The 27,023-nt window shown below is 43.2% G+C and overlaps 1 protein-coding gene across 1 annotated transcript in view; it reads right to left on the bottom strand.

Annotated features, from left to right (window-relative positions):
* PAK3 (p21 (RAC1) activated kinase 3) overlaps positions 1–27,023 on the bottom strand; it is a 290,487-nt gene that overhangs the window by 238,311 nt on the left and 25,153 nt on the right. The window contains exon 2 of the mRNA XM_053580206.1: positions 2,749–2,844. The gene's annotated coding sequence lies outside the window, so the exon portion shown is untranslated. The remainder of the gene's footprint in view (positions 1–2,748; positions 2,845–27,023) is intronic.

Below are 27,023 nucleotides of genomic sequence, written 5' to 3' on the forward strand. Positions count from 1 at the left end.
ACAGTCGACAGCATCCTTTCTTTTTCTTTTCTTTTCTTTCTTTTTTTTTTGCAGTTTTTGGCTGGGGCTGGGTTTGAACCCACCACATCCGGTGTATGGGGCCAGAGCCCTACTCTTTGAGCCACAGGCGCCACCCGACAGCATCCTTTCTGATTCACCCAAGCAACTTTCAACTTGCTCAGCTTATCAGTGTTTCTGGGAGGACTTCAATTGTTTCCATCCATGCAGATATTACATTTCTTGATTTTGTTGTATCTCAAAAGTTTGGTAATGCCCCTCTCCCCTGTACACGGTGGGCAAGAGGAAGAATAGAAGAAGAATTTGAAGAGCTACACAGAGGTCAGATTATTCAGGTCCTTCTCCACCAGGAGAAAGAAATAAGAATTTATACTATATGAGATGGGAACCATGGGAGGGTTTTGAGGAGGGGAATGATGTGATCTGATTTTCTGTTTCCTAAAGACTGTTCCTGATGGCTGTATGAAGGCATGAGTGAAAGTAGAAAACAACTTAGGAGGCTGTTGTGGTAGTTTAATGGGGACTTCATGACGGCCTGAACTGGGCTGATGACCTAATGTTATGCCTTCCCATCTTGATAGCGAAGTCTGAGAGTGGTACACAAATCCTTTCTGCTCAGACAAACATACACGAGGCCACTGGTTTCTGAAAAAATTTCCTGAACTAAGATTCTGGAGATTGCTAACTTTGTGATCAGTGGCTCGGTAGTTGGAATAGGTATGCCATAATCTGCCCTAGTTGGGGGTGTGTGGCTCAGTTGATCGATTAATGGGAGAGGTGCTTTCTAACCAGGAAACAATCCAATCAGACCAGGGTTTGGAAAAAGTAATAGCAGTGCTCATTCGAGAGGGAGGGAGAGAAAAAACACTGTGCTCTTAAGGGAGCTTATAAATTAGAGGATGAGCTCAAGATGTGAACACAAATAGCAGCACAAGAAAGAATGAAGTGGGTATCCAAAGGGAGATATAAATGCAATCAATAATTGCCATCATTTATTTAGCACTCGATTTATGATGAGCACTGTGTGTGTGCTTTACATATATTCTTGTTTAAACTTTACAACAACTCTATGGGGTAGGTAATATGATTCTCTATGATGATGATGATGGAAGCTAACATTTATTAAGTGTTTAATATCAGCCAGGCATTAGGCTAGGTGTTTAAAAATATCTCATATAGTTGTATCTTCATTCTATAGATGAAGATAACCAGGCTCAGAAAGGATAAATGACTTATCCAAGATCCCAGAACTCGGCAGGGTAACTCTCATGCCCATGCTCTTAAAGTGTTCTGGGGGGCTCAGTGCAAATAGCGCCCACCTTGTTCTGGGAGATGCGCATGTGCAGAGAAAAATACCACATAGAGGAATAAAGGTGTGAAGATGAGGAGGGTTCAGAGCCCAGCAAGTGACCCTACTTGGTCAGCGCTGAGGGTATATAACAAAGAATCATGGCTCAGCAGCAGTACAATTCTTTCTCTTCTTTTATTTTTTTTATTACTAAATCATAGCTGTGTACATTAATGTATCATGGGGGCACCATACACTGGTTTTATAGACCATTTGACACATTTTCATCGCACTGGTTAACATAGCCTTCCTGGCATGTTCTTAGTTATTGTGTTAAGACATTTATATTCTACATTTACTAAGTTTCACATGTACCCTTGTAAGATGCACCGTAGGTGTAATTCCTTCTCTTCTTGTCCCTAATTACCTCGCCTGTGCCAACTAGGGGCTGCAGCCACCCATCAAGCCTGTCTGTCACTCAGGGCTAGATCTTGTGGCATCTTGGTCCTCTGGAAGCTTTCAGGAGCTCAGACTGCCTTAACTCCACTCCAAAGTAGGACAAGTATAGATTTTCAAACTGAAATCATGATGAGTAGTAAGTTGGCCTTCTCCTCATTAGTTTTTGTTTCTTAGGTGGAGGCAGACCTCAGGCACTTAGGACATTGACAGCAAGAACCAAAAAGGACAAAAGGATGGGGGAAATCCAGAGAAAGCAACAACCAGCACCCGGCACCACATCTCATAGAGCCAGAAAAGACCAGTTACCATGCAACATTGCTGTGCTTGCAATAAACAGCAAAAGGTTGCCAATGATCTACATGCCCATCAAAATGGGATTGATAAGACAAATTATGGAATATCCACATAAAAGGATACTATACTGTTGCATAAAAGAAAGAGTTAAAATTATATGTTCTCACAAGGAGAGACGTTTCCAAAAGAGTATAAATGAAAAAAAGCAGGTCATGCAATCGTCTCTCTATCATGAGCTCACTTACATCCTAGATGCATGTTTGTATATGCATAGAACTGTTAATAGAAGTTACCTGATAGGATTTCAGCACACAGAATTACAAAGGAAATTTCACTTTCTACTTTGTATACTTGTGTAGGCTGTTAACCTTTACAACAAACTGATATTACTTTACGATTGGACAAAACTCTACTAGAATTTTGTTAAAAAAAAAATCTGAGATCATCCTCACACATCCTGTCTTTTGTAATCACAACATATCTTGGCTTCAGCAGTGCATTTGAAATCGCCTCTTACAACTTTGTCATGAATGAACTAAGACGGTAATATATTAACCCGATTATAATACAGGCAAATAGATTGGCAATTGATTTAAAAATTTTACTGAAAGCAGAAAGGTTCCCTGAGAAGGGCCACAGGGATTTTGCACCTTTATTAATAACTTAGATGACACAAAAAAGGTACTTACTGTGTCTGAAGATGATCCGAAGCTGACAAAGACACCAAATACGTTGAAGAAGAAAATTGAGATTCAAAATGAGCTCCGATGGACTGGAATATTGGGCTAAAATGTAAAAAGAAGAAGTAAAATTTAAATAACATAAAGAAAAACATCCTCAATTCAAATTTAAAAGTCCATTTTGTCAGGCCAGAATTGGGGAAGCACAGCTTAGCAGCAGCTCACATGACATAAACAAACCAAAAAAAGACCCAGGAGTGTGAGTTGATCCACAACTACAATTTGAACCAACTGTCTGATGTAGCTAAGTTATTTAGTTGCTGAAAGCAGAGCACAATTTTGGGTTGTATTAATCAAAGTACATCTTCTGGGCAGTGCCTGTGGCTCAAAGGGGTAGGGCGCCGGCCCCATATGCCGGAGGCGGCGGGTTCAAACCCAGCCTCGGCCAAAAACTGCAAAAAAAAGTACATTTTCTAAATCTTAGAATATAATTGTCATACTGCAACTTCCTCTGCTCCCTCCTTAGAGTCTCCTGTTCAATTTCTACATTTTTAGTAAGGTCCCTGAGAATGTGGAACCCCTCTGGAAGAGAGTCGTGAGATTGACAAAGGAAACCATCCTATAATAGCAGTGGCTCCTGAAGGGACCAGAGATACAGGGTGTGAAAAAGAGAAACTTTGGGGGATATAGAGGGTATCTACCTGCCTTCAACTCTCAAATGTTTTCCCATGGAAAGTATGCACTTATTCTCGGTTGCCCGGGTGACAGAACTGGGACTACTGCCACCCAGTGGTGACAAGCAGGCAGATTTTCAACAAATCTGTCAAAAGTCTTTGTGACCTTGAGAGGATCTTGCAAGAGGCAGAGAGGTTTTAGTCAAAGCTGGATGATCAGATGCCCAGTGGCAGAATTACACCCACCAGGTCCCTTTCAGCTCTAAGAGAGTACATTTCTTTCTCTTGATCTCTGTGCCATCATTTCCTCTCTGTGTGCCCCTCTGGACCAAGGAGCCCATCCTGAGCAGTCCACGGAGCGGTAAGGATATCTCTGCAGGAACTGCCTGTTGTTTATTATTCCCCAGGGCCTCTGGGGGCAAACCCCACTGCAAATAGGAAGGTCACATGGCTGGTATAAGTCAGATCATGTCCCTCCCCAAAAGAGCTCTTCTGTGGTTCATCACTTTCCATCTCACTCTCTAGAAATGACAGGCATCACCACGGCATCCAAAGCCCTAAGCAAGCTGGCCCCTGTGCTCCACTGCTGTGATGTGAGCTTCTTGGTGGTTTCTTAAATGCCAGGCATGCTTCTAACTCAGGGACTTGGCTCTCGCTCTTCTCTCTGTTTGCAGTATTCTCCCCCGAGATACCTTCCTGGCCTGCAACTCCTTCAGGACTGGACTCAGAAGATTACCTTCTTGGTGAGGCCTCTCCTGTTAACCTTCTTCCAAATTATAGGCCATGCAGGCTTCCCGCTCCACCCTCCCACACTCCTGACTATTTGAGAATTCCTTATCACCCCATTTGAAGTTCTTTCTCTATAGTACTTAATATCACGTAAAGCAATCTTTTGTATTTTTATTTTCCTACCTCTCTTTACTGGGCTATAAATTCCCAAAATGCAGGGATCTTGCCTGCCCTGCTTTTTGTAATATCCCAGTTTCGGAACATTGGCTAGCACATGGTAGGGGCTCAGTAAATATTTTCCAAAATGCCCACTGCATCCCTTTTCCACAGTCCCACTGCAGGCCTTTTTCCACAGCCTCGATTTTCTTAACAAAAGAAATTTCAGGTTTAAGAACTAGATTCCCAAATGGTTACAAGGTGTTGTGTCTTAGCAATAAGATTTGACATCATTTTTCCCCATTTTTCTCAGTTTCCCCAATGTTTTTGTTATGCAGTCCTATTACATTCGTTATCAACTCAAACACCCATTGAGTGCTTACCATGTACTAGGCATGGTGATAAGTACTTTACCCGGATTAACTCACTTCACTCTCAAACAGCCCTTTTCACTTGGCACCACTCTCATTCCCATGTCAAAGACCAGGAAGCTGAGAAATGGGGAGGTGAGAGGACTTGCCCAACGTCACACAACTAATACCAGACAGATTTCAAAGCCCATGTTCTTACCCTGGACTTGGATGTAAGATGAAAATTGGTGATGAGGGTAAACATTTATTTACTACTAATCATGTAGTAATTCAGCTGTTTAACACAAATCATCTTCTTCAAAGCTCAGAATAGCCCTGTGAGGCAGAAGTGATTTTGATGACCATTTTATAGTAAGTACCAGGCCCTCCTGGAATGTCATCAAGCATCTCACAGCCCCAGTTGGCCTCTACCTTAGTTTGCTGAGCAGCATGCTTTGACTCTCTCCTCTGCGTTCCAACCCAGTGGAGAAGCTAGAGAAGCAAGTCCACCTGCCGCTCTGTGAACCCTCCATTCATTGTAAATTAGGCCTGCAGCACACGTTGTGATTTCAGCCCTTACTTTGCTGCTGCCCCCTGTCTAGAATGCCCTTCTTCCTCCCCACCCCTGACTCCTCCCCACCCCCACCAACCCTCACCTGCTGACTTTTTTTCAAAGCACAGTTTAAATGCAACTCCCTCCAAGAATCCTTCCATGGTCACCCCTTTCCGTAACAACCTCTTTCTCTCATCCTACCATCAGGACACCTCCCTCAGCCCTGGTTATCTCTCTAGCTTTACAGCGCTGGCTCTCTTCCTGCACAGCTATGTTCCTTCTTCTCAGGGACTATAAGCCCATGGGGGCAGCTGGACCTTGTGCTCCTTGGCATGCCCTAAATTAACAGTATGTTCACTTGCTCAATCATGATTTTGCTGATTTGATGATGATGCTGTACCCTCATCATTATCAAATGTTCTCTTTTTAAGGCTCTTTCATACATACCCTGTTTCCCCGAAAATAAGACAGTGTCTTATTTTCAGGTGTGCTCCCAAAGATGCGCTAGGTCTTATTTTCAGGGGACGTCTTATCTTTCCTGTAAGTAGGTCTTATTTTCGGAGGATGTCTTATTTTTGGGGAAACAGGGTATTATCTCACTTCTGCATCACAGCAGCTTTGAGAGATAAGAGAGATGGATCTGATTTTTTCTCATTTTTACAGTTAAGGAAAATGAGGGCCAAGAAGGTTAAATAAGTTGTCTAAGGTCACACATCTGAGATTTGAACTCAGCTCTCTGGACTTTGAGCCCCGTATTCTTTGCACTGGACCACACTGATTCTACTGGAAGGCCTGCTGACCGGGAGCAATGCTAATAACATTCCTATAAAGACATTGTCTTGATTCTATCACTGGAGCAAGAGCAATAAAGAGCACCAAGAGGCAATATCCTCAGTTGAGATTGGGAAGGCAGGTGTATTCATACACTCTGGTAAGATGTGCCTGGGGCTTATCAGATGGATGGTGATGACTCTGTTATATTCTTTGGGAGTGGACTTAGGGCTGAAGGCTGTCATCTGTGCAGGGCAGATTAGCTCGACCCTCAGCAGCAGGGAGGCAGTGTAGAAAGCAGCATGGTTAATGTGACAGAGCAACTCGGAGGCAAGAATCCTGGGTTCAAGATGCAGTTCTGCCACAAGCTAGCTGTGTGAGCACAGGGAAGAAACCTAATCTCCCTGAGGCTGTACTTCCTCCTTAGAAGCCAGCAACTCACACAAGTCTTCTCACAGCCCTAACATCCCACAAAACATCTATGACACACATCACAAACAGGTTAATCCGTGGACTCCATCTGGACCCCAGATATATTTTCTTTAGTGCAAATAGTGTTCAGAAATTTCTGGAATTGGTAACCAACGTGGAACATGTAGAAGATTTTACATAAATATTTAGGTGTCCAAATTCTCTGCAAACATCAGATGTGGCAACATTTAAAAATTGGAAGACTTCACATGTAATTTGATTTCCAACCATTCTAGAAAAAAAGAATCTGGATGCCTGTGGTTATTTTCCTTATATGTTTATTATGTAAAATACTACATGTTAGGTTGTGTAATAAGTACAACAAGGAAAATATAAAGTCAGGTGGGAAATCAGGAGTTCTGAAGGGGTGTAAGGTGCTGGGATATGCGAGGGCTTCAGTTTTATAGAGGGTGGACAGAGAACTCACTGACAATGTGGCTACATTCCTGCCGGACCATAATGAACTGGAACCCAGGAGTGGCTGCTCCCTTTAGATGGAGTGTGTAGTTGAAATATTAGGGGTGCTGGGTGGGCACAGTGGGTCACACCTGTAATCACTGCAGTTTGGGAGGCCAAGGTAAGAGGATTGCTTGAGGCCAGGCATTCCAGACCAGCCTGGATAACATAGTGAGAGCCTATCTCCACAATTTTTTTTTTTTAATTAGCCAGGCATGGTGGTGTGTGCCTGTAGTCCCAGGTACTTGGGAGGGTCATTTAAGTCTAGGAGTTCCAGGCTGTAGTGAGCTGTGACTGTGCCACTGTCCTCCATCCTGAGCAACAGAGTAAGATTCTGTGAAAGGAAGGAAGGAAGGAAGGAAGGAAGGAAGGAAGGAAGGAAGGAAGGAAGGAAGGAAGGAAGGACGGAAGGAAGGAAGGAAGGAAGGACGGAAGGAAGGAAGGAAGGAAGGAAGGAAGGAAGGAAGGAAGGAAGGAAGGAAGGAAGGAAGGAAGGAAGGAAGGAAGGAAGGAAGGAAGGAAGGAAGGAAGGAAAGAAAAAGGTGGGAAGTGCTATTATCCACAGCATACCAAGTGGAGAGTAAAAAGACCAACTGATGTAGGTTGATGTGAATCAAAACAGAATTTTAAACTAATCATTTGATTTTCCAAAGGCAACAAAAGAGTTTCAAGTGGTTAAATAAGTATCAAAGTCTGGGAGATAAAGAAGAAGGGAGTATGGGTAACAGTAGCTTGGACAGACACATAGCATGCTTGAACACAGCCCTCGCTAATCAAGAGCAACTAAATATCCCAATAAAACCAGATGCATTTTCTGTCTAATGGGGTCAATGCAATTAGCCTGATACCTGTAGCCACACCTCTAACTTGCCCTTACATCTCAGGCCAGGGCCATTACATGGTATTAGAACTCATTCTAATTAGAGAACAAACAACTCTGTTGATCCAAGCATAGCATAGGAGAGAGGAGAAGTACATCCTTGTCCATTCTCATACTGCTCATTTCTCATCTTTTCTGGGACTTTGCAGATTATTTATCTGGGTGCCAATTTCTCCAAATGAGAAATGAGTATTTCATACATTTTTGACCATGACCTACAGACCTACAGTAAAGTATTTCTTCATATAATGTTTATACATACACACATGATTTATATAAAACCATATATAAAAAACTATATATGCATCTTTCTATATGTGCTTAAAGCTATATGTATGTACATATAAACAAACATTTCACAAACAATACTGTGTGCAGCATATACTGTTATTTTGTATTCCATTCCTTTTTTAAAAGAAATGCTGGTCACTATCCACTAAATTGATTTTCTGAGCAGTGGATAACAGTTGGCAGCTTGAAAAATTGCTCTAGAGCAATGGTTTCCAAATCTGGCCCCACACCAGAATCCCTCAGAGTTCTTGTTAAATACATATAATATGTATTCTTGTGCTCCATTCCAAACCCATGGAATCATATTTCTTCAGGGTAAGGACCAGGAATCCATATGTTTTAACAAGAACTAGCTATGCATTGAGATTAGGGAATCATAGTTCTTCCCAGCATGCAAAAACAAATAACATCAAAAAGAATTATTATTATCAAATGCACACTTCACATTAGCACTCTGGCATAAGAGATTCCCATTCATTGTCTCACTTAAATCCTCACAACAACCATGCTTTAGAGATGAGGAAAGTGAGGCTCAGAGAGGGCTGTGATTCATGAGGAGTCTGTTTGAGTACAGTGTTCTAACTGTTCTGACTCCTTCTACAATTCTCCCTTCTGGCTAGGGTGGGGAACCTGCAGCCTCAAGGCCACACATGGCTCTCCAAATCTCCAAGCGTGACTCTTCCACCAACCCAAACTTCACAGACAAAATCCCTTTATTAAAAGGATTTGTTCTGTGAAATTTGGATTCAGTCCAAAAGCCACACTCAAAGATCCAGAAGGCCACATTGGGCCCCAAGGTCCCATGTTCCCCATCCCACCCCCATGAGCACACATAAAATAATGATAATAACAATCTTTTGTAATCATATAGAATTGTATTGTTTCCATCTGTGTATCTATTTTCTCTCCATTTATACCTTTCAGCTATTCTGTGAAGCAGGAGGGGCAGATGAAAAAACAGAGACCCAAAGAGGGGAAGCAACTTACCTAAGGTCTCACAGCAAGTTCACAGCCAAGAGGTAATACTGTGATACCCTCTGGCAAGGCCTAATACTACACTTGGGCTGGTTTTCTCCAGAGATCCCACCTCTGCCCCATATCAAGACAAGCTCCCTTGAAGGCAGAAGAGGAAGAGATGGCTTGCTTTCTGCCTTGTTCCCCCCATGGGATTTGCCATCAAGTGCAGAAATGAACACACTCTCCATGCACACTGCCTGAGGGACAGGTTGCTCCAACCTCCACAGGGCTGTATTGAGGACTGGCTGCATTTCTATTTTTGCTGTGCAATTTGTAAAAAGCTTTGCACTGTGCCTCAAAGAAAAATAATGGATTTCATGATGAAAGGAAAAGCTTCTATCCCTCCCACAGAGGTTAAATGCCACCAGCCACTAGCGAAACTGCCTTTGGAAGTTTCTGCCCAAGAAAATGTTGACAGCCTAGAGAAAACCTATGTGGTGGAGTGGACCAATCTTTGCAATGACAGAAGGGGCTAGAGGGATGAATGGCCCCCATTTAGCTTCCCCGGCTGAGGCTCTCCCTCCAAGGAGAACGTCCCTCTGTTTCTGCCACATAGAAGGGTGTTGTTTGCAATGTGTGTGTTTTATGTGACAAATGACTAGTTATTTATCAAACACTGTATTGATTATAACATTTTCTTCCCCCCTTTCTCTTCACAAGGCAGAGCTTTCCATCTCTCCCTTTAACAGCTCCAGAGGCAAACCTCCCACTCATACAAAACATGAGCATGCGTACACACATACATACAGACACACAGAGACATGCACATTGCACATGTTTGGTGAAAATGCAACCAAAACTCCTTTGTCTTGGCCTCAGTCTCCATATCTATAAAGTATGGAATGGGTTGAACCAAACCAAGCAGCCTTTTAGGGCCCCTTCTCTTGTTCCAGGGTTTTGATAAAATAGGTAGGGAAAGATCCAAGTATAGCCACAAATTTGTGTTTCAAGCTCTGAGCATAAAGGGGTAAACTGACTTCAAATTGCATTTTCGATAGTCATCTTTTGTCAAAGGGAATCGAAAAGTGCAGTAGAGAAAAAAATAATTCTGTTTTGCCTCTGAGCATGTGAACATCTTAATGATGAGGATTACACTGCCTTTCCTCTCTCTTGTTTTCTTTTTCTTTATCTGCAGTCAGGACTACAAAGCGTGCCTAGTAAGTTTCCTCTTTCCTGCGTGTCAATTTCTTTTCCCAGGTGAAGGTGGCTGAGGTTTCAGGCCCTAGCGCTTCCAGCTAATGCCATTCTTACCTCAGTGCAAGCGCTCCATTTGATGTCAAAAAAAAATATGAAGAGATGTTAAATTTACTTTGTGGCTGCAACTCCTTTTCTGTCTGGCAAGGCTGACTTAGGATCTGATGGCTTTAATAGATTTCGATATCAAGAAAGTACAAAATATCTCAGCTTTGTAATTTACAATGTCAATCCTCAAAGTGGCTCCTTCCCTGTGGGGACCCTAACTAAATCCACATTCACTGCTGCTTGCCAATACAGCACGTGGCTCTCTCCTACTTGCTCCTCAGGGCTTGGTTCAAGACAAGGGGATGGCTCAGAAGCTGGGGCACTCCCAGGGTGTTTGAAAAATAAATCAGAGGAAATGAGAATATTCTCATTCTTCCACAATACAGCAGAGAGATTTAAGTCAAACTGCGCGTGTCTGAATCCAAGTCACAGAATCTCCTGGGTCTCAGTGTGCTCATAATCAAATGGGGATAATATTGTACTAGATACCTCATAACGTTACCGTGGAGATTAAATGAGTGAAGAGCCTACAGGCAATGCCCAGCACGGGCTAGTATCTCAATAACTGCTGGTTATGCTGATTATTCTTCCTGCGGACCAAACGGGTCTTTCAGCTTTCTGACCTGTAGCAGCCTGCATTCTCTAGCCATCTCACTTCACCAGGGGATTTGAAAGCACACTAGAGATAGGGCTAAGTCAACGTTCCTCTTAGAGCCACTGGGGGGATGTCAAAATTGCCCATTTTTCCTGTCTATTTATTCGCTCAGGAAATATTTATTGACCTGCTACGCCAGGCACTGTGCTAGGCCATGAAGATCTGATAGTGAACAAGAAAAAGCCCCTGCTTAATAGAGTTAACACCCCAGAAGCGGGGAGGTGGAGGTAGGAGCGAGACAGACAAAAACTTCAATGAATGAGGCTCGGCGCCCATACTCAGTGGTTAGGGTGCCAGCCATATATACCAGGGCTGGTGGGTTTAAGCCTGGCTGGGACCTGCCAAACAACTACAACAACAAAATAGCCCGGGATTGTGGTGGGCACCTGTAGTCTCAGCTACTAGGGAGGCTGAGGCAAGAGAATCGTTTAAGCCCAAGAGTTTGAGGTTGCTGTGAGCTGTGATGCTGAGTACTCTACCGAGGGTGACATAGTGAGACTCTGTTTCAAATAAATAAATAAATAAAACAAGGGCGGCACCTGTGGCTCAGTGAGTAGGGCGCCGGCCCCATATACGGAGGGTGGAGGGTTCAAACCCAGCCCCGGCCAAACTGCAACAAAAAAATAGCCGGGTGTTGTGGTGGGCGCCTGTAGTCCCAGCTGCTCGGGAGGCTGAGGCAAGAGAATCGCTTAAGCCCAAGAGTTAGAGTTGCTGTGAGCTGTGTGACGCCACGGCACTCTACCAAAGGCAGTAAAGTGAGACTCTGTCTCTACAAAAAATAAATAAATAAATAAATAAATAAAACAAAAATAAAAAAAAATTCAATGAATGAAACAGGAATGATCTTGGCAAGTTTAAGGGACAGAAAATCAATGTGGCTGGGGTTGGGGGCAGGCACAACAGAGAGGTTGATAAGAAATGAGACTGAGAGGGTGGTGCCTGTGACTCAATGGGTAGAGCACTGGTCCCATATACCAAGGGTGGTGGGTTCAAACCCAGCCCCAGCCAAACTACAACAAAAAATTAGCCAGGCATTGTGGCAGGCGCCTGTAGTCCCAGCTACTTGGGAGGCTGAGGCAAGAGAATCACCTAAGCCAAGGAGTTGGAAGTTGCTGTGAGCTGTGTGATGCCACACACTCTACAGAGGGCGATAAAGTGAGAGTCTGTCTCTACAAAAAAAAAAAAGAAAAAAAGAAAGAAAGAAAAAGGAATGAGACTGAGAAGGGAGGCAGGGGCCAGATCATGCAAGCCTTCTGGGTCAAGTAAGGAGTTTGGTCTTTATCCTAAGGACAGTGAGATATATGAAAGTTTTAAGTAAAGGATCAACACATTCAAGTGTTTGTTAATGTTCTTGCTGACTATTGCATGGAGCTGAGATTGTTGGGGGCAATCCACTATTTTATAATACAGAATCTCTGTGTGAAATGCAAAAACACATCCCTTCCTCAGTTTAAAAAACAACATCAATTAGGTTAGTCTTTTATTGTACAACTTAAACAAATTTAAGTCCTGCCCAAGGCAGTATTCCAGAGTCACGGTGGGCAGTAGCCTTGGCTATGAGCACCCACATTTTTCTCATTTATGTATTTCTTGTCATTGGAATACATGTACTATCAACAGCACTTTGCACCCCACTTTTCCATCCCTCCCTCCTGATGAGGCTATTGGCGGTGGGAGGGATGGGAACTTCAGTCTGCGAGAGCAATGGGCAGTAAGGGGCAGAAGGGAAATCAGTGGACACCAAGAGCTTGAGCAGGGTAAGGTCAAGTGTGTGCATTTATGCATGCGTGTGCATGTGTATGCATGCAAGCGTCTGCTTTCTGAGGTCTGTACGTGGCACTGTGCACTGATACAATTTTATGTAGGAGCAGGCTCTTTTCTACTGTTCTCAGACTTTGAGCCAAGAAGCTCAGAATATCTGCACGATCTTATGTAAGTTAGTATATGTCTGTGATATAAATGGCACACCCATAGCTATGGTGCCCTTGTGTAGTATACAACCTGAACATCCATACAGAGCAGCCCCGAGAGCAAAAGTGGAAGCAAATACACCATTTAGAAGGCTATTGCAGCTGTCTGGGAAATGGATGGTGGTGGTTAACACTAGCTAATAGCTGACAAGGTGGTGAGAAGTGGTCAAATTTGGGATATATTTTGAAGGTAAGTGAACAGGATTTGCTCATGGCGAGGATATGATGTATAAGGGAACAAGAGGAACTCAAGGTAACTATTAGAAGTTTGCCTCAAGCAGCTGGGTCAGTGGTAGTGCCATTTACTAAGTGGAGTTGACTGGAAGAGGAACATATTCGCAGAGGGAAGAATCACAATTCCTGTTCCGGGCAGTGTGCACGGACTCCAGTTGCCCACCTAGAGTGGCAAATCTATCTAGGTCATTTTCTGAAGCTTCTCCCCACTGAGGATCTAAAGCGCTTTATTCCAGGGGCTTCTGGAAAATTGATAATCGCTGATACTCATCTTCTCCTCAGTATGTTTATTTCTGTATTTCTTTTTTCCTGAGAGAAAATAATGATTTCAGTTTGTTCCTATCAGTTTTTCAAGATTGATATCTCTCTCTCTCATACACACACACACACACACACACACACACACACTTACCAAACATCCCTTTCTGAGATTGCTTTTTTTCCCCCAGCCCCCAAATCTTCCTCCATGGGGACACCTTCATTCAAGGACAGGGATTCTCTATCTGCTACTGCCAGGCAGCCCTGAACTTCACCGCTTCACCCTAACAGATAAAGGAAGAAGGTACTTGGAACATGGAACAGGGCCAATTGAGCTGAGAAAATGAGCCAAGTGCTGAGAAATTAAAGAAAGCAACGCTGACTAGAGAGAAAAAAAGAATTAATCAGGAAATGTTAAGGTCTTTTGATTGCATTAACATCTAGGCGCAGAAGACTACACGCTGATTAGAGCTTCTGCAGGAGGAAACAAATGTAAGCTACAAGTGCGGTGCCCAGAGCCGCACCTTCTGTAAGGGGATTCAGTGCCAGCAGGTGAAGCCAGATCCCCTCCCACCTAGGCAAGGCACACTCCCTTCCAACCCACTGCCTCCCTAGACACGCATCAGGCAGTCTAGGCACCAAGCACCTCTCATAAAGATGAAGACTTTGGAGGAATGAATCACTCCTGGTGATCTAGGTGAGTCTTTGAGGACCGTCCTTGCTCCATCAGCCCCACCTTCGACTCTGACCTCCTGGAGCACCTTGGGTTTTCCTCTTCACCTACCCATACTGCCAGAAGGCGAAAGGAGTCCACCTCTATTGGTGACAGGTTGTGGACTTGCCCTCCATAAGCAAAAGATGCCACGCTGTGCTATCCTGGCCGCATCCCAGCTAGCACAAAAGTAACCTAAACTCTGAGGGGCCATTTTGGAGAAGGCTGCCTGGTGCGGTCAAGCACCTGAAAGAAAATAACAATCACAGCTCCAATTTCACTGGCTCCACCTACAGGCCAAACGATGGGCGAAGTCCGTTATACAGGTTATCTCATCTGATCCTTACAGCAAGGCAGGTATGAGTAGACTCACCAATCTACCCCTGAAAAAACTGAGACTCAGAAGGGTTTGGGCACTTTTTCAGGGTGCCAGAACAAAGCCGTGCTTTAAACGTAGATCGCTCCGACTTCAGTGCAAGTGCTCACAACTGACTAGGTGTACAGTAGTGGACCCAGAAACATATCTCTCTCTCTCTCAGTTTTTTTTTTTTTTCTTTTCTTTTTTTTTTGGCCGGGGCTAGGTTTGAACCCGCCACCTCCGGCATATGGGACCGGCGCCCTACTCCTTGAGCCACAGGCACCACCCAGTTTTTTTTTTTTTTTTTTTAAATGGAAAGTTTTCATCTTTTCTTTCTTTTTTTTTAATTAATTTATTTTTTTTTTATTTTTGTTGTTGTTGTTGTTGCAGTTTGGCCGGGGCCGGGGCTTAATCCTGCCACCCTCAGCATATGGGGCCGGCGCCCTACTCCTTGAGCCACAGGCACCGCCCCTCTCTTGTAGTTTTTAAACCTCTCTCTCTCTCTCTGTCTGTTTTTGCAGTTTTTGGCCGGGGCTGGGCTTGAACTCGCCACCTCCGGCATATGGGGCTGGGGCCCTACTCCTTTGAGCCACAGGCACTGCTGGAAACATCTCTCTCTTTTCAGCCTTTTTCTTTCCATGACATCACACGCTTCCCAAACCTCTGGTTCCAGCCCTGACTTTTCTACTCAGCTTCAATCCTTAACCAACTCCCTTCCTCTGAATGTCTCCTTCCACTCATGTCCCTTGTTCACTCAAGCTCAACAGGCCTAAAACTTATTTTTTCCCTCTCAACTAGTTCTCTCTCAAATGGCCTCTTTCTGCCAGCATTATCTCATTTCCAAGCTCCCAAATTCAGAATCATCCCCATCTCTTTTCTCTCTGATCATATCTATTCCGGAAAATTACCAAATTGTGGTAATTTTCTCACCAGAATGTATCTTCAATCGACCCTTTCTTCCATTTCCAGTCCTTCTTATGTGCCTTTTGCCTCACTTAAAAACACAAGAAAATTTATTCCCTTATATTTTCTTTAAGGCAGAAGTCCAGGCACAGTGTGTGTGAATCGTCTGCTTAGTGTCTCACCAGGGTGAAATCAAGGCATCGACAAGGACCGTGATTCTCATCTGAAGCTCTATTAGTATAAAGGCTAAAAGCAAAGTACAAAGAATGTCTATATACCCTTCACTCAGATTCCTCAATGTTAAACTTTTGTGATATTTCCTTTATCCTTTTTGTCTCTTTCTGTACATATTTATATATGTGCTCATTATTTTTTCCTGAACCATTTGAGAGCAAGATGGAGATCACACCCCTTTATCCCTAAACACTTCAGTGTATATTTCTTAAAAAAACAAGTGCATTGTACATTGCACCCCATGATTGCATTGATGTACACAGCTATGATTTAATAAAAAAAAGTACATTCCCTAACATGGCCATGGGATAATTATAAAAATGAGGAAATTAATATTCACATGATTAATATTCACCTCTATCAAATTTCATCAGTTATTCCAATAATATCCTTTAGAATAAAAGAACAAAAAGCATCTGGTATAAAATCCAAACATAGGTCAATCTTTGACTTTAGTTTCCATGTTTCTTTAGTTTCCTTTACTTGGAAACAGTCCTGCAGTCTCTTCAAAAATGAATACACTGGCCTATGATTTTTGCTACATTTTATCACACAGTGGACACAAAAGCAGAATAATCTCTGACTTCCCAAATACAGAATTATAGAATTTGGAAGGCATTTTAAAATGAATTACTTCTCTGGGCTCCAAATTATTGTCCTAAACCTCTCAAAATTCTGGCCATACCATTTACCTAACATTTTTTTTAATTAGTTCACTTTTTAAATTTAATTACTGTGGTAGGCAGAATTATACTCACAGCCCTCAATGACCCTTGGTCTTAAGTAATCTCGTCCCTCTAAGTGTGGGTAGAACTTATCAGTATGATGAGAGATTACTCCAATAACTGTGTTACATTATATGGTAAAATGGAGATTATTTGAAGGAGCCTAATCTTATTGCATGAGCCCTTAAATAGCAGAGTTTTCACTGGCTCATAAGCAGAAGAGGAAGTTGGAAAGATTTGAGGCACAAGAAGGATTTGACGTGCCAGGTTGCCAAGTCAATGGCTTTTAGGATAGAGAGGGCCATATAAGAAGGAATGAAGTGGCCTTTGGGAGCAGAGAGCAACTGCTGGCAGACAACCAGCAAGGCAATGGGAACTTCAGATCTACAATCCCAAGGAATGGAATTCTGCACACACTTGATTGAGTTGGGAAGTAGATTTGTCCACAAAACCTCCAGGTAAGAGCCCAGCCCAGCTGACACCTTAAACAGAAAACGTGTGGGGCACAGCTAAAGCAGTGCTGAGAGGTAAACTTACAGCTCTAAATGCATACATTAAAAAAGAAGAAAAATTTTGAGTTAATAATCAAGCTCCCATCTTAAGAAAGTAGAAAAAGAGGAACGACAACAATAAAAAAACAGCAGAAGGAAGAAAACAAAAAAATATAAGCAGAAATCAGTGAAGTTGAAATGCTATAGAGAAAATCAATGAAAGAAGAATTGAAAAGATTTTGAATTCTTTGAAAAGATTTTTTTTTAAATGTTCAAATTGATCTAGCAAGACTGACAAAGAAAAAACAAAATTACCAATATCTGAATGAAAATCCCACTGAAGGCTCTATAGATATCATAAGGATAATGAGGGAGTAGTACAAGCCATTATACCACATTAACTTGACAATGTAGATGGAATGGAACCTTCCTTGAAATACACAATCTACAAGAAATCACTAAAAATGAAAGAGATAATCTGAATAGACCTGGAACTGTTAAGGAAACTGAATTTATAATTTAAAAGACCTTCCAAATGATCTCCAAGACCAGAAGTTTTCACTGGAGAAGTCTACCCAGTATTCAAAGAATTAACGCCAATCCTCTACAATGTCTTTCAGAAAATGGAAGGGGAGAGATAAAATGGAATTTAGTGGCTGTTCGGGGCTAGGGGAAATGGTGCCTTGGGTGGTGAAAGCTAAGGGGTATGTGGTTTCTTTTGGAGGTAATGAATAAAATTGACTGTGGTGATGGATGTGAAATTCTGTGAATATATTAAAAACCATTTCATTTTTACTTTAAATGGGCGAATTGCATGGCATGTGGATTTTATCTCAATAAAGCTGATGTTTTTTTAAAAAGCAAAACTATAGCTAATATCATAATGGTGAAAGACTGAATCCTTTTTCTTAGAAATTGGAGTGAGGCAAGGATTTCTACTTTCTTTTTCGTTTCTTTCTTTTTTTTTTTTTTTTTTGCAGTTTTGGCTGGGGCTGGGTTTGAACCTGCCACCCCTGGTATATGAAGCCAGCACCCTTCTCCTTGAGCCACAGGCACCACCAGGATTTCTACTTTCATCACTGCTGTTCAATGTAGTACTACTCAGTGTGGAAGGAAAGAAAAGAAACAGAAGTCTTGGCTTGGTGCCAGTGGCTCAAGCGGCTAAGACACCAGCCATATACACCTGAGCTGGTGGGTTTGAATCCAGCCTGGGCCCGCCAAACAACAATGATGGCTGCAACCAAAAAAATAGCCAGGCATTGTGGCGGGCACCTGTAGTCCCAGCTACTTGAGAGGCTGAGGCAAGAGAATTGCTTAAGCCCAGGAGTTAGAGGTTGCTGTGAGCTGTGATGCCACAGCACTCTACCCAGGGCAACAGCTTGAGGCTCTGTCTCAAAAAAAAAAAAAAAAGAAAAGAAAAGAAAGAAATAGAAGTCTTACAGATCAGAAAGGAAGAAATGAAACTGTCTCTATTTGCAGATGGCATGATCATCTACATAGAAAATATCAAGAAATCTATAAAAATGAGCCTTGATTTAACAACGGAGTTTAAGTTTGCAGTACACAATATCATCTTACAAAAATCGATTATATTACTATATACTAGTAATGAACATGTGAAAGCCAAAATACCAGTTACAATTACTCAAAAGATGAAGTACTTAGGCATAAATCTAACAAAACTTGTGCAGGGCTTGTATGCTAAAAACTAAAAAGCACTGATAAAAAAATCAAAGATCTAAATAAATCAATAGACACACGGTGCTTCTGGATTGGAAAGTTCAATGTAGCAAAAATGTCAACTCTCCCAAAATTAACATACATATTGAATACAATTTCCATCAATATTCCACCAAGATTTTTGTATATATATGTAATACTACTGTAATATACAATATATTTGGAAAGACAAATGACCTAACATAGTTATGACAATTTTGAAAAATAAGAATAAAGTGAGAGTAATATCTTTACTCAATATTAAGGTTACTACAAAACTACAGTGATCAATAGAGCACTGTATTGGTGGAGGGATAGACAGAGCGACAGCACAGAATAGCTAACTCAGAAATAGGTTCACACAAATATGCCCAGCTGATTTTTGACAAAGGTGCAAAAACCATTCAACGGAAGAATATCCTTTTTGACAAATGATACTGGAGCAATTGGATATTCTGTAGGTAAACCAATAAACCTTGACCTAAATCTCACAGCTTACACACAAAGATTAACTCAAAATAGATCACAGATTTGGATGTAAAACATAAAGCTGTAAACTTTTAGAAGAAAACATAGGGGAAAAAAATCTCTCTTAGAGGCTGAGGTAAGAGAGTCAATCACTTGAGCCCCAGAGTTTGAGGTTGCTGTGAGCTGTAACACCACAGCGCTCTACTGAGGGCAACAACATGAGGCAGTGTCTCAAAAAAACTCAACTGTAAACAACACAAAATTTAATTAGAAAATGGGAAAAAGATGGGTGGTGCCTGTGACTCAGTGAGTAGGGCACCGGCCCCATATGCCGAGGGTGGCGGGTTCAAACCCAGCCCCGGCCAAACTGCAACAAAAAAATAGCCGGTTGTTGTGGTGGGCGCCTGTAGTCCCAGCTGCTCGGGAGGCTGAGGCAGGAGAATCACATAAGCCCAAGAGTTAGAAGTTGCTGTGAGCTGTGACGCCACAGCACTCTACCCGAGAGTGGTACAGTGAGACTCTGTCTCTACCAAAAAAAAAAAAAAAAAGAAAATGGGAAAAAGACATGAAGAGACATTACACTGAAGAGGATATATAGATGCCAAATACACACATGAAAAAATGTTCAATATCATTAGTCGTCAAGAAAATGCAAATTAGAACAAGGTATCACTAACATCTGTCAGATTGGCTAAAGTAAAAACTTTGTGACACCGCCAAACATCAGCGAGGATGAGAGAAACTGGATCACTCAGACACTGCTCATGAAAATGTAAAATGGTACAGCCACTCTGGAAAACAGGCAGTTTATTTTAAGACTAAATACACACTTACTTTGCGACCCATCAATCACCCTCCTGGATATTTATCCTAGGGATGAAAACTTCTGTCCACAAAAGAACCCTGTACACGTTGTTCACAGCAGCTGTATGTGTAATAGCCCCAAACTGGAAACAACAAAAATGTCCTGCAGTATGTGAATGGCTAAACAAGTGCTAATATAGCTGTACTATAAGATATTATGCAGCAAGAAAAAGGAATGAATTATTACTATGTGTAACAACCTCGGTGGATCTCTGGGACATTACGCTGAATAAAAATAGCCAATCCTAAAAGGTCACGTAACATATTATTTGATTTATATTACACTCTTGAAATGATAAAACCATAGAGATGGAGAACAGGTTAGTAGTTGCCAGTGTTAGGGACAGTGAGGGAAGGAAAGTGGGTGTGACTATTTAGAGCTAATATGAGAAAGATCTTTGCAGTGGTGGTATAGTTCTGTTCCTTGATTATGGCGTTAGATACGCAAACCCACACGTGATAAACTGACATAGAATTACACACACACATTGTACCGATGTCATTGACCTACTTTGATATTGTATGATGATTATGTATATGTAACCCCGGGGGGAAACTGAGTCAGGGATATCCAAGGACCCCTCTGTAGCACCTCAATAACTTCTCACAAATCTATAATTATTTAAAAGTGAAAAGTTAAAGAAATTGTGACTCACAGATACATTTTGCTTGGCCTATAGTGACTTGACATTGAAAAAAATGGAATTGTTGAGAGAGTCTATGTAAATACCTAGATTTCTATATTTTCTAGAAAAGTCATAAGAAATGGAAACCTAGGGCCCTCCCAGGCTTCCCGCTGCTCTTTTATGTAGGAATTGCTCTCTATAGCCCAGCACAGTCCTCACCCAGGTCCCTGCAAAGGCATTATGCTACCAGCCTGTCCCCCAAAGGCATTTGAATTTGTGGCTCCTAGTGATGCCTTTGTCTCCAGTCCTGCACCTGCCTTTTTTACCCATTTCTAATACATCCATGCCCAAGACAAGAGCCCTGCCTAAGCAGCCTCACCACTGGCCCACCTCCAGCTCACAGAAGATTTCTCTGGTCCTCCCCTTTCTGTTAGCAAGCTGACTGCCCACACTCATTAGTCCCTGATCTGTTTGCTTTGCCACCCTTGACCCTGTTCCAGTTTTTGCCCCTACAGCGGGACTTCAGGATGCTAACTGTACCACAAGGTTTCTGAACCACAGTCAGTGACAAACCACAGATCAAGGTTTTTCACTCCTATCCACCTATCTGGGCAGGAAGATCAGACACTCTTGGACCTAGTGAGACCTCTAAGCTTTTCTCCCTCTTGAGAAATCTAGTATTCCCTGAAACAGTGATTTCCAACCAGCGTGCACTGGTGTGCCGTGAAAATTTTTAAAGATCGTTAATTAGATTATTTTCAAAACAAGTTCAAAGCACAGTTAGTATATATTTTTTGACTTTTTTTGATCAACATAATTTAAGTGTGCCGTGGAAGTTTAACTACAGGTTCAAGTGTGCTGCCAGATAAAGAAGGTTGAAATACACTGCCCTAGAACATAGAGAATGCTATTTGGCAGTGCACACAGGACACAACCATTGTGAGAGGTATCTCCCCCTCACACAGACAGTACAGACATATCCCGCCCCTGCTTTCTTATTTTCCTTAGAACTGGTTCTAATTACAAAAGCCATTCGTATTCATTTCGAATTCTGGAAAAATTATAGAAACGTTGAAGGAGAAATGTAATCGACATCTTCACTACCTACAGATGACTACTATTAACATTTTGGAATGTTTTTCTTCAAGTCTTTTTTTCCTATTTGTACACACACACAATATGAATTAATTTTATTGTTAATAAAATGGTGTCACATTCTACATATTTTATAGGCTGCTTTTCTCACTTAATTGAACATTATGGAATATTTCCTTTTCAATAAACATTCTTCTAAAACTGCTCTCAACCTATTTAAGATTACATTTGAATAGGACTGACTTGAGTATTTTTTCCTTCTCGTTTTCTTTTCAGAAATCTCTCTGTCTCTCTCCCCTTTCCCTCCTAAGCCCCCTTCTTTCATTCCCTCCCTTTCTTTGACATAATAAGTGAATCAAATTTGCAGGACTAAAGGTTATGGGGAAGCAGTGGGCCTGAAGGGGCTGTAGAATGAAGAGGAGGAGGTTTGGTGGGTAGAGATGAAAAGCTGCTCTGGGCATCAAAATGGTTTGCTAAGCCAAGTGGCAAAATGAATTGTCCTACCCTCCTTTGTGTGTGAGACAATGGATCAGGAGCCCTGGGGCCAACAAAGACCATCACTTTTTCCATTATGAAGACTCTAGCTGTGGAAACCCATATTTCATATTTTAAACCATATATTCCTTTTATACATGACACATATTTAACCATTCATTGAAAAAGTGAGACTATAGCAGTTTAGTGAATCATAACCACTCTTGTTTATAGAGCAGCTCTGTGTGCTGGACACTGTACTCAGCACTGTTAAGTTTGTGTGGTAAAGCACAGTGCATAGGAGGCGGCCTACAGAGCAGAATACCTGGTTTCAGTTCGCAGCTCTCCTGCTTACCAGCTGTGTGAACTTGGGCAAGTTGCTAAACCCTTTTGATTCTCAGTTTCTGCATCTATACAATGGGGATAATGAGAGTTTCCTCATGGAGTCTTTTTGGTTGAATTACAGCATGTAAAGTGCTTAGGAAGCGTGCCTAGTCCACAGTAGGTGCTTATCAGTGTTAACTTTAATTAATATTAATCACGAATCTGCTCGGTGCCCATAGCACTGTGGTTACGGCGCAGGCCACATGCATCAAGGGTGGCAGGTTTGAACCCGGCCCCGGCCAGCTAAACAACAATGACAACTACAACAAAAAATGGCCAGGCGCTGGGCAGGGGGGTGGGGGGGTGCCTGTAGTCCCAATCACTCAGGAGGCTGAGGCAAGAGAATCACTTAAGCCTAAGAGTTGGAAGTTGCTGTGAGCTGTGACGCTACAGCACTCTACTGACGGCAACATAGTGAGACTGTCTCAAAAAAAAAAAATAATAATAACAAATCCTCACAGTAGCCCCCAGGAAGCAGGTATTGTTGTTACTCTTCTATGAGAAGTGACAAAAGTGACACTTGGTGAAATCAAATAACTGCCTAAGTTCATGCAGGAACCAGGCTGCTTCCCCCGGGAGCTGGTGTTCTTAACCACAATGTTATAGGTCCCCGTCCTTTCTGTGCATACAAACTGGTTCCTAGAGCCTGGGGTTGAAGCTGAGTCAAGGAGGAAGGGGGTAACAGCCAGCTGCTCTTCCCTTGCTCTTGGCCACTACAACAAACCTCAAAGACAGGGCTATGGGAGCAGCCCCTGACCCAAGGGGAGTGTGGGGATATCTCTGTAGGGTTTCATCTCCTGCTTGGGGACTGTAGGCTTAAGCTCCCAAAGTTTGTGACTCAGACACTTTCACCTATCCCAGAAGAACTGCTTACCTGGGTCTGACTTTCCTGTGTTCCATTTCCAATGCAAACCCACTTCCCTGAGGCCCACATGGCCTTCAGGCCAGTCAGCCTCACTGTGGCCAGAAAAGACAGCTGTCTCGAGGCTGGCCCCTTTGTTCGGGAGAAGCTGGAATATCAACAGTAATCCCTGATTCGCAGTGATAATCAGCTCCCTGTCTGGATGGTCAGAGCTGCACGAAATAACAAGTGGGGCCGCACCTGTTCTGGGGGGTCTGGCACTCATGAAGCAAGCTGTTATGAATGGCCCGAGCCCCCACACACAAGCAGCAGCTGTGGCCTGGAATCAGGGCTTTGTTAACATAAGAATGGAGCCTGCCACGCCAGCCAGCCAGCCAGCCAGCCAGCCAGCTTGCCAGCCCGCCAGCCAGCGAGCTAGCTTCCTTCTCCCCCTCCTCATCTTGCCTCAGAACACCAAACGGGCCACCCTCACTGTAGGCAGATCAGCGTTGCATTTTTTTTCTCAACTGCACTGATCAATTTTTCACTTGTGGGGGGAAGAGCCCTTTCCTTTCTTCAGGAAAGGCTCAGGTGATGGAAGATCCTGTAGGTTTACTTACTACGTTCTTGGTCTGGGGCAGAGGCACCACAGCACGCAACTCCAGGAGGCACGTTGCACAAAGACTATAATGCCATTGAGAAGGGACACAAAGAAAGGAAAGGGGCTTCAAAGGGATGGCATTTCTTTGCAAATTAGAGGCACTTTTCTTTATGGATATCCATACAGGTCTGAGGGGACTGGGAGGCAATCAGAGCAAGAGGCGACATTCCTTACAAAAAATGAATTGTTTTTAGGTAACATCTCCAAGGGTCCTGCGCGTAGCCTTAGAGTCAGATTGTTTACCAGATGGGGACACCTGTCTGGGGTTGGTACCCTGCAACCTGAGGGCCTGGGTGGCAGGGTGTTCTGTCTTTTCTTTCACATAGAGGACCATGGGACAAGGAGCCCTGATACCCTCTAACTAACCCCTGGGATGCCTCTTAAAGAAATGGAAGGCCCTGGGCGGCGCCTATGGCTCAAAGGAGTAGGGCTCCAGCCCCATATGCTGCAGGTGGCAGGTTCAAGCCCAGCCCCAGCCAAAAACTGCAAAAAAAAAGAAGAAGAAGAAATGGAAGACCCTTGGATTCGACAGCCTCCGAAAGTCCAAATTAATTTTCTGTTGTAACTCGCAGCTTTGCCTGTATATCAGTTACCTGGTGGGGAAGTCTGTTCTGTAGATGGGAGTTTGAGCTTCAACGCCATCTTATAGCTAGATCTCTTGTAGAAGTGAGAGGAAGTGGTCAGAGGTCCCCTATGTGCAAGATTTTATGTACCTAAGGGATAATCCTTGTTAGTATGAGTCCTGTGTAGGAAAATGTCAACTGGGGAGGAATGAACTTGGGGGAAAACAGGCTGGGAAAACCCCAAATTTTGCATCACCTGTGTATACTCCAGAAGGGAAAAACCCATGAAGAGGAGAGAAGGAGGGATCAAAAATGAAGGACTGCCTGCCAGCATATAGTTCATGAGAGACCACAGCCTCACCCTCTGCTCCCCCCAAGGTCCCACTTGTGGGTCTCTACCCTAGTTTCCTTCCTCTACATGAGGTGGCTTCCCGTAACAGGCAGCAGGTTATAAAGGTGCATGCTCCCTTCATGGGAGACTTAAAGACTTGTAAAGAGAAATCTTTAGATTTCTTGTAGGAAATCGCTCAGTGGATCCTGGCCAGTTTATAGAGGAGTTCAGCATTTAGCTAACATTTTTTATTTGGCTTGTAGGGATCTAATGATTTACTGTTGTACTATGGATGAAAAGCAGCGTATAATAAGTTGTACAGCACAGGGCAGAGAGACAACATGGTACTGATGAGAATTTGGTTGATGGGGCAAATGCAGTTCCTACCCAAGACCCTGGGTGGAGCTGGGCAAGCAGCAGAGGCTGGAAGAGCAGCCAGGTTCACATGCAGACCTGCCTTATAGAAAAAAGGCATGAGGGGTGGCGCCTGTGGCTCAACGGAGTAGGGCGCCGGCCCCATATGCCGGAGGTGGCAGGTTCAAACCCAGCCCCAGCCAAAAACTGCAAAAAAAAAAAAAAAAAGGCATGAGGGAAATGCAAATAAAGTCAACAGACTTTTCCAAGTTAGCTAAGGTCACCCAGTTTAAGGATGAAAATCCAGCCTCCTTTAGGGGAAGGCTAGTGGAGCATTCCCAAAGTATACCAACTTGGACCCTGAATTAGCGGAAGGGAGAATTGTGCTTAGTACCCACTTTATTAACCAGTTGGCCCCTGATAACTGCAGGAAACTCCAGCATAAGGCATTAGGACCCCAAAGTGACTCAAATGAGCTACTGAACTTGGCCACCTCAGTGTTCAATAGTCACAACCTGGAGGGGGCAGGTAAAGAACGCCAGAAGGTTAATTGTTAGGAGCTGTAATTGCAGCTAATCCCTGTGGTCCAGTACAAGGGAAGCAAGGGAGACAACTGTCCTTTGGTAGCGGTGTGAAGTCGGGCCAGATGTGTTTCAACTGTGGCAAACTGACCCATCTGAGGAGAAAGTGTCTCCAGAAAGGACCTAACACGGATGCCAGAGGAAGTAGGGTATTACCCCGCCCCACCTGCTTCCACTGTGGTACTCTGGGACACCAGTGACTGTCCCAAAAATGCAGCCAAGGAGATGACAGTGAATGAATTGCCTTCAGATTGACAGGGCCCAGGCTCTTCAAACAAGAGGAGCCGTGGCTCACAGTGGGCATCTCCAGTGAGCTTGTCACATTGTTATTGGACACAGGAGTAGCTTTTTCAGTTTTTTTTTTTTTAATTGAGACAGAGTCTCACTTTGTTGCCCTCAGTAGAGTGCCGTGTCATCACAGTTCACAGCAACCTCAAACTCTTGGGCTCGAGCGATTCTCTTACCTCAGCCTCCCAAGCAGCTGGGACTACAGGCGCCCACCACAACACCTGGCTATTTATTTGTTTTGTTTTAGCAGGCCCGGGCTGAGTTCGAACCTACAGCCCTGGGGCATGTGGCTGGCACCCTAACCACTGAGCTATGGGCACCCAGCCAGCTTTTTTCAGTTTTGAAAGCCCTTGGCCGTTACCTGTCCTCCTCCTCCTCCTGCTTGGTTGTTGACATTTGACTTCTCCTTTGCTTTGTAGTTGAGAAGGACTTTTAATTACTCACCAATTTTTTTTTTTTTGTTTTGCAGTTTTTGGCCTGGGCTGGGTTTGAACCTGCCACCTCCGGCATATGGGGAGGGTGTCCTACCCCTTTGAGCCACAGGCGCCGCTCTCACCAATTTTTGATTATCCCTTGCTGGGAAGATATTTCTTATCTAAGTTAGGAACTGTTTTAACTTTCTTTCCAAAGGATTTTGTGCTGGTAATGAAGGCAGAGAATCAAGAGTGTGCATGACGTGCCACCTGAGGTAGCTGATGAAGATCCTGAAATGTGGGAAGACAGGGTACCTACCAGGGCAAGAAATGTGAAACCTGTAAAAATCCCTGATAGGCCTGAGATGAGATACCCCAAGAGGGCACAGTATCACCTCTTGCCCCAGGGGATGAGGGGTTCAGCTTTGATTATACAATTAAAAAGTACTGGAATGCTAGTGGAGTATTTTCTATATAACACTCCCATTCTGG

Source organism: Nycticebus coucang, chromosome X, assembly GCF_027406575.1.
Source record: "Nycticebus coucang isolate mNycCou1 chromosome X, mNycCou1.pri, whole genome shotgun sequence".
Classification (NCBI taxonomy): Eukaryota; Metazoa; Chordata; class Mammalia; order Primates; family Lorisidae; genus Nycticebus; species Nycticebus coucang.